Consider the following 9,498-nt stretch of genomic DNA (forward strand, 5'->3'; position numbering starts at 1 on the left):
AAACATACAAGACAGCTTTCACATAACGATTGCAAACAAGGGAAGTATAAAAGTTAAATAAACATGCTGAAGTTCGGAGATAGGCGATTTCATAATTATTTAAGGGATATACAAGTGCAGGAAAAGGGGGTCAAATAATTGGTACAAATAATCAAACAAAGGGAATAAAAGAGGCGGAGGTTTGGAGAAGAAACAGTGCTGGAAATCAAATAATTAAAAGAGAATTTTTAGTGACTGAAGTAAAAGAAGAAGTTTAGAGAACTTAAAAATTAACAGCTTTTCTAAAAAAAAAGTTCTGGAAAGAAAAGAAAGTAAACAAATAAAGAGGGAGGGGGTCTTAGGTTTATACATAATATGGATCACCCCACACAACACCCGGTAACCATTTATACATGTGGTGCTATCGCGTGGTCATTATATCCATGTATACCCTTTACCCACCCCGTTAAGGTATTAAATCGCGGAATGGTCTCGTTACTTATTGCATGCTATTACCCACCCCAATCCTATCAGTCCCAGAGACAGTTGGGACTATTAATCCTAAAGGGAAGGGAGATTGACTTTTCAGAGTTTTAAAAGGACAAAAGTCTAGTGCGACAAACAAAACATATAAAAGCAGTAAAAGGGGAAACACATAACAGTTAAAGGCTCAAATAGGCCTCCTCATTCAAAGCAACAAATTGTTTAGCATGACTTACAGGTACTGGTTAGGTCCTTAATTAAACTTAAACGTTAAAGGGGTGGCTGATTTATCACATATTTTCAGATAAGAAGTCCAAATTAGGCCTGCCTGCTGGTTGTAATTATTAAAGACTGGTATAGTTAATTAGTTACCTAATGGTTTGCCTAAACGACATTATTACTGATTTTAGACTCGCGGATGAATCAGATTTAAACGATTGCTCCTATAGGCATGAATTCTACGTTACTGATTTTTAAAACGGTTACGTAAGTGCAGGAATCCTATAAGCATGTATCTAGGATGCGATTGACTATTCTTTAACCCATAGATTGTTTGCCTAGTGACATATGCATATGCAGAAGTGCAGAAACTTATAGGCATGACTTCTATATGCGGAAATGCAGACACTTATAGGCATGGTCTCTAATGTGGGAATGCAGAAACTTATAGACATGGTCTCTAATATAGGAATGCAGAAACTTATATACATGATTTCTAACGAAATGCATAACTTATAGGCAGGATTTCTATATGCAGCAATGAAACAACTTATAGGCAGGATCTCTATATGCAGTAATGAAACAACTTATAGGCAGGATCTCTATATGCAGATACATAAACGAAAAGGTTGTGATTGCAGAAGTAAAGACCTAAAACATGATATCTACTCCATATGCATAACATGAGTGACCCTCCCCCATTTTGACTATACACCCCATAAGTTATTACAAGATTATTACAACTTGAATGAATCCAGAAAAAAGTAAAGAAAATTACATCAGAAAAAATTCCAACCAAGGAGAGCCTAATTTAGACTCCTAGTCTGAAACATGAAATAAACCAACTTCCAAAGATCAGATTTCCAAAGCCTTTCTCATCTTTGGGTGTGTCAAAGTTCCAAGGAGCTTCATGAACTCCAGGCAGTGCTTACACCCAAATACATTGCAGGATCAGATTATAGTGCAGTGTGGAAGAGCCAGCCCTCAAATGTCCAAGTTCAAAGGGAACTCAAGGTCCCCAAGGTAAGGCTCATAGGAGGGGGCAGAACTTAGAGTCTAAGAGTAAGTGTAAGTGCAATAGAGGGGGAGTTAGGGAAGGCCATGACAGGCTAGTGGTCATGCCCGGCAATTAGGAATGCTGGCACACCCCTGACCAGCCTGTTAGCTAGATTTGGGAGTTAGGACCCATTGAAGGTCAGGTTCAGACCTGGGCAGTAATTTGGATACTGCCAGGCCATGAACTTTAACTCAGCACATAGAAGGGAATGGGGGTATGGGGAATTTATAACAAACAGTAAACATAAAAGAAAGTAACATATTTAATACAGAACATGAGCAGCAAAGTAGGCAAGAGTGTAGTGACTGTAAAATAAACACATAGGGAAGAAGCTGAAATCAAAATCGAGACATACCAGTTTCAGGAAAAACAAATAAGTAAAACAGCAGTCTTGAAAAGCCAAGTTGCAATCAAAGCAGTACAAAAGTCTCAGGAGAGAGTAGAGAATTGAAAGAGTATTGTGATTGAGAGTATGCGTGTGAGAGTATGAGTATTGAACTTTGGATTCAAAAGTTCAAAGTTGTTTTAGTGCTGAAGGGTCGAGCCCCTTTTATAGTGCAACAAACAAGTAAGAACAAGGTAAGGAAATAACATTGTAATCAATCTCCCTTTAGTTAAGGGATTCTGATTTCAAACGGGTAAAAATAATTAAGGAAAGGGATTTGAAAAAATATTGTCCAGGCAGTACAATAAAGGGTAAATACATAGCAGTTATTTAAGGCAACAACCCAATGGTATACGGTTTGTATGAAATAAGGAAAGGAAATCAATCAAACAACTAGTAAAATCAAAGTTACAGGCTTTTACTCGAATTAATCAAGTCAGGAAAGTGGTAAAGAAAGGTTTAATTTAAAGGAAATCAGTAACAATCAAGTAAACACTATTAAAGGAATTCGAAATCAATTAGTAGTTGGAAAAAACCCTTTTGAAAGAAGAACTTCTCATATATAAAGCAGACTTAGAAAAATAGTTCTAGCATTGAAAGGTTCAGAATCATAAGCAAGAGGATACGAGTCCAATTGCAGACTCACCATGAGTCTGAGAGTCCAGGGTCCCAAAGTGGAACCCTAACTCGAACACAAATCAAAATCGCCAAGGGGAACCCCCAAATCCTAGGGTTTCAACTTGAATCAGACATAAAGGTGAGAAAGCAAGCCATTGAAACAGACTCAAAGGTTTGTTTCAGAAACTCAACAAAACAGATATGAGAGCATGTTTGAACAACAAAGTAAGAAAGCTGATTCAAGATCATGAAGAACATATTTGAGAAAACTCGGACCTTAAACGAGTTCAGAAGAAAGAGATGATACAAACTTAAACAAAATCAGATGAAGCATGTTTAGCAAGAATACGAACAGAGTTTAGTAAGACAAAAATCAAAGAATCTCAACGGTAAACACATATAGTAAAAGAGCAAAGAAAACATAACAGGATTAACATAGGAGTAACATGTATAGTAGAAAAAAAAAAGTAGACAGACAGTACATGCGTAGCAAAAGAAATCACACGAGCATGGCATAGACAACACACATAAAGCAAAGAAGAAGAAAAATCAGAAAGATTTTTGGAAAAATCCTTTCAGAAACCCTAAAATCGAAGACGAACGATTTTGAAAAGAACTTTTGGGGAAAACACTTTAAATGTCAAGTGAAGCATAGATACAGCATAGATCGAAGCAAACAACATGGAAAGAACTTCGAATAGCTTAGAGTTTCGGAGAAACCCTAGAAATGAGAAAGGCTTGGAAGAAGGTCCGATCTTGAGTCGGAGAGGTCAAGAATCAGGCTCCTGAGTCTTGAATATGCCGGAGCATGCCGGAGAAGCCATGGAATCAAAGGTCTGAGAAGATCGGAGAGGGAATCATCGAGGTCAGGTCTCGAAGCTTCGAACAACCATGGCTTACTGGTGAAGGTAGGTGAGTACCAACTATCCATGGCCTGAGAAACCATGGATTCCGGTGACAAGCGGTTGAAAAGGGTAGGAGGAGGCTAGGGTTCCGGAGAGCTTGAGAGAGTTTGAGAGAGTTTGGGATTCAGAGGCGGCTGAGAAGTGGGGAATGAGGGATTAGGGTAGGTCATTTGGGGTTAAAATAGTAAGGGGGAATTATGGTCGTTGATCTGTACGATCAACGGCCTAGATCTAAAGGGGTAGGTGGGAACCGGGTAGGTTCGTTTGAATTGGGTTATGGGTTGGGTTGGATTAAAAATGGGCCAGTCCGGTTGGGGTTGAGATTGGGTAAATTAAGGGTTAAAATTGAAATGTAAAAGAGGCTGTAATTGAAATGGAATGAGGCTAAATGTTAAATAGCCAATTTTACCCTTTTTATTTATAAAAAATAGTAAAATGATTTTAAAAATAAATTAAAAGCACTGAACCAATTAGTAATATATAAATGTTAATTAAAAAATGCTGGAACCAATTTTATAATTATAGAAATGCTATTAATCCTAAAATAGGCTAAAATTGCAATTGTATGTATTTTGGCTTTTAAAAATACCAAATAAAATTGTAAAAATATACAAAAATCACCTTAACTATATTTTGGTGTAAGTATGAGAATGAAATAAACTATTCACCAAGGTTGATAGTTTTGGGAATAGTTATTGATTTTTGTATTGCTAAAATGGACAATAAATTAATTTTAAAAATCTTTAAAATTTATGAAAAATACCAAAACACTTGGGCATGCTTATATATGCATATATATGTTATTTTTAAAGTATTTTGTATATGAAAAAAAATGCGTAGGGAAAAATTGGGTATCAACACACCGTCATCAGGGCCCAGCCAGCAGCAGCAATGGAGTCGTTTCAGGCCCAGTCAGGGCGACAGGGGATCCCACCGGCGGGGTCGGTCAGGAGAGAGGTCCCAGCAGCGGCAGAGGTCCCCGTGCCCCAAGTGCGGGAAGATGCACTCGGGGATTTGCTACATGGAGTTGCCCGTATGTTATGGATGTGGGATAATGGGTCATATTCAGAGGCATTTTTGTGTATCCCGCCAGGGAGCAGGTAAGGGCACAGCACACCAGCCAGCCCAGCAGCTACTACATCTTCATCCCCCTCTCCAGCTCGAGGTACCTCAGCACCCGCGGGGCGTGGTGCAGCTAGGGGTGGTGCACAGAGTTCAGGAGGGCCCAGCCGGTTCTATGCTATAAGCGGTCGCCAGACTGCAGAGGCTTCTCCAGATGTTGTTACAGGTATTCTGACTGTCCAATCTCATGATGTGTATGCACTTATTGACCCCGGTTCCACCCTGTCCTATGTTACCCCTTTTGTTGCTATGGAATTCGGGAAAGAACCAGAACGGCTTTATGAACCATTCTCGGTATTTACTCCGGTTAGTGAGTCAATTTTGGCTACTCGAGTTCATAAAAGTTGTGTTGTCACGGTGTGCGGTAGGGATACCATGGCCGATCTTATTGAATTGGGGATGGTTGATTTTGATGTAATAATGGGGATGGATTGGCTTTATTCATGTTTTGCCAAGCTTGACTGTCGAACTAGAACTATGAGGCTTGAGTTTCCTAATGAGCTCGTGGTTGAATGGAAGGGAGATACTGTAGTGCCTAAAGGTCAGTTTATTTCTTACCTTAAGGCCGCAAAGATGATCCAGAAGGGGTGTATCTATCATTTAGTCCATGTTACGGACACCGATGCCGAGGCACCTAGCCTTGAGTCCTTACCTGTTGTGAATGAATTTCCGGATGTCTTTCCAGATGAGCTCCCTGGGATTCCACCAGACGGGGAGATTGACTTTGGGATCGATGTGATGCCAGGCATGCAACCTATATCAATTCCACCTTACAGAATGGCACCGGCAAAACTGAAAGAGCTAAAGGAGCAACTGAAGGATTTGCTAGAGAAGGGTTTCATCCGGCCGAGTGTGTCACCGTGGGGCGCACCTATCTTGTTTGTAAGGAAGAAAGATGGGTCGCTACGAATGTGTATTGACTACCGGCAACTCAACAAAGTCACAATCAAAAATAAATACCCTCTACCAAGGATAGATGACTTGTTTGATCAATTGCAAGGTGCTATGTGTTTTTCAAAAATTGACTTGCGGTCCGGGTATCATCAATTGAAGATAAGAGAGCAGGATATTCCAAAAACAGCCTTCAGGACTCGGTATGGGCACTTTGAATTTCTGGTGATGTCTTTTGGGCTAACAAATGCCCCGGCAGCTTTTATGGATCTTATGAATCGAGTCTTCAAGCCTTTTCTAGACTCCTTTGTGATAGTGTTCATTGACGATATTCTTGTGTATTCCCGAAGTCGAGAGGATCATGCTAACCATCTCAGGGCAGTTTTGCAGACTCTTCAGCAACACCAATTGTATGCGAAATTTTTGAAATGTGAATTTTGGCTTGAATCTGTTGCGTTATTGGGTCATGTCGTCTCTAGGGAAGGAATTATGGTCGATCCTCAAAAGGTTGCAGCAGTGAAGAATTGGCCTAGACCTACTACTTCAACAGAGATTCAGAGTTTCTTGGGTTTGGCCGGGTACTACAGAAGATTTGTGGAGGGGTTTTCTACTCTTGCCTCTCCATTGACTTAATTGACCCAGAAAGCAGTTAAGTTCCAGTGGTCAGATGCTTGTGAGAAGGGCATCCTAGAATTGAAATCAAAATTGACTTCAGCACCGATATTAACCCTGCTAAGGGTACAGAGGGGTTTGTGGTATATTGCGATGCTTCAAGGATTGGGCTCGGGTGTGTGTTAATGCAACATGGCAAGGTTATAGCCTACGCTTCTAGGCAACTCAAGAATCATGAGAAGAACTATCCGACCCATGACTTAGAGCTTGCAGCAGTGGTGTTTGCGCTAAAGATTTGGCGACATTATCTATATGGGGTCCATGTGGATGTGTTCACGGACCACAAGAGCCTTCAATATATTTTCACACAGAAGGAGTTGAATCTGAGGCAGAAAAGATGGTTGGAGTTACTCAAGGACTATGACATTGATATTCTCTATCACCCGGGAAAGGCTAACATTGTGGCAGATGCTCTTAGTCGAAAATCTATGGGAGGTTTGGCTCATTTGAAGGCGTATCTGAGGCCGTTGGCTCGGGAAGTTCATCAGTTGGCTAGTTTGGGAGTTTGCCTTGCGGACTCTAGTGAAGGAGGGATAATTGTGCAGAATAGGGCTGAGTCGTCGCTCGTGGTGGAGGTGAAAGTGAAGCAATTCAACGATCCATTGTTAGCACCGGTGGATTGGCTCAAAGCATAGAAATACCAATGTGGAAATGGGAAATAATCAACATGGATTTTGTGGTGGGGTTACCGCGCACTCCGCGCAAGTTCTACTCAATTTTGGGTGATCGTGGATCGACTCACGAAATCAGCACACTTCTTACCAGTCAAATCTACTGATACAGCAGAACAGTATGCTCAGTTGTATATCAAGTAAATAGTCAGGTTGCATGGTACACCAATCTCAATCATTTCTGATCGAGGGGCTCAGTTTACGGCCAACTTTGGAAGAAATTTCAGCAAGGTTTGGGCACGTAGGTAAATCTTAGCACAGCTTTTCACCCCCAGACTGACGGGCAAGCAGAGCGAACTATTCAGACGCTTGAGGACATGTTGCGTGCTTATGCTCTTGATTTCAAAGGTAGCTGGGATGATCATTTGCCACTCATAGAGTTTGCTTATAACAACAGCTTCCACGCTAGTATCCAGATGGCACCATTTGAGGCATTGTATGGTAGGAGATGTAGGTCTCCCATTGGGTGGTTCGAGGTTGGAGAGGCTGAATTGATAGGGGCGGACCTTGTGCACCAGGCCATGGAGAAAGTCAAAATTATTAAGGAAAGGTTAAAGACTGCTCAAAGTCCAAAAGTCTTATTCGGACGTCCGTCGCAGGGATTTGGAGTTCAAAAAAGATGATTGGGTATTCTTAAAGGTTTCCCCCATGAAGGGTATCATGCGGTTTGGGAAGAAAGGGAAGTTGAGCCCAAGGTATGTCGGACCGTACAGAATCATCCAGCGGATTGGTCAGGTGGCATACAAGCTTGAGTTGCCACCCGAGATGTCATTGGTACACCCAGTCTTTCATGTGTCTATGTTGAAGAAAGTAGTGGGACACTATCGTGCCAGTCGAACTATTGAGGTTAATGAAGAACTGTCCTATGAAGAAGTTCCAGTTGCCATTCTTGACAGGCAGGTCCGGAAATTGAGGAATAAGGAAATTGCCTCCGTAAAGGTGTTATGGCAAAACCAGTAGGTTGAGGAAGCCACTTGGGAAGCCGAGGAAGAAATGAGGAGGAAGTACCCACATTTGTTTGTATAGCCATGTAATAGCCTTTTATGCATTTGGTCTCTAGGAACTCTTATCCTTTGGTTTGATCTATGTAAAACTGTTATGTTTCGTTTTGGTTATATGATTGCCTATGCGGCCACGGTTAGTATTGTACAGGTTATGTTATGTCTATGGCATATGTATATGCTGTTAGAACATGTTTCTGGGGATCTCCGAAGGTGGATAGGCCTAGATACAAAGGAAGCTTTGGCAAAATTTTTGGAAATTTAGGGAGTTAGCCAAATTTGGGGCTGTTGATACGTTCCATGATTGTGAAAAGCTGAGGTTGCATAAAGATTGCTAATGAGTGAACCTTGATCCTCATTCGAGGACGAATGATCCTAAGTGGGGGAGGATGTAAGGCCCCATGAAAATTTCTACTCAAAATACGAGAGCTCGTAGTGCCAAGTTAGGAATACGTGTTGATTTGTGCATTAAAAAGTCAAGGAATAATGTTTTCCAGAAAAGTGCGATTCTGAGGTCCAGTATGCGGTCGCATAACAGCTATGCGGACCGCATAGCCGCCGCAAAGTGAAACAGTGTGAAGATCAATTTTGAGGTCAAATATGCGGCCAATTATACGATCGCATACTCGATATGCGGTCCGCATAGTCGTCGCATAATCCCCTTGGGATTTTTGCAAGGAGCAGCTCAGCGGTGCATTATGCGACCGCAGAACAGGTATGCGGACCGCATTCTTATCGCATACCCAGGCAGTGTGTTCAGTTTTTGGGACCATTTTTGCGGTCTATTTTGCGGGCTGCATGTCAGGTATGCGATCGCAGATTTGAGTCGGGGCTCCTATTTTCTAATTTTAAAACTCGACCCCATCCCATTAAAAACACCCCATCTGACCTTCTCTATGTTATTTTTACTGAAAATAGAGTGAGAAAGGAGTTCTAGAGAGAGAGGGAGTGACCTTCATCTAATCCCCACCCAACTCTTACCCCAAAATCTTGAAGATTGTCAAGAGAGTTGCTAGGTCTTCACCCTAAAAAGGTAAGAACTTGTTCCATAATCTGTAATTTCAAAATTTCTATTTAAGATGAGTGATTAACAATTGAGTTCTTGGGAAAAAGGGCTAATAATCTTGCATGCATAAAGATAATGGGGTATGGGGAGGATGAGAACTAAAGAGACAACAATTAGAGTATAACATTGAAGAAATCTCTTTCAAAAAGGGACCTAAGATCACAATGCACACTTGGTGCTTGATAGTATACCTGAACGAGCTAAAATCTTAACCGTGTCTCTAATTCTTGGTTCGATTTGTAATTCTTATACTATAGATTGAAGTGCTAAGAGTCCCGAAATTTTGTAAGAATTAAGGAAAGCTTTATTGAGGTATGTATGGCTAAAACCCCGTCTTTTAGAAATTGAGCTTCATCGATGTTTGTGTGAATATGGTAAGATTAAAGTTGAATTGCTGCATTGCTTGATTTACATGAATTGGTGTTTGTA

This window comes from Nicotiana attenuata, unplaced genomic scaffold (assembly GCF_001879085.1).
Source record: "Nicotiana attenuata strain UT unplaced genomic scaffold, NIATTr2, whole genome shotgun sequence".
Lineage (NCBI taxonomy): Eukaryota > Viridiplantae > Streptophyta > Magnoliopsida > Solanales > Solanaceae > Nicotiana > Nicotiana attenuata.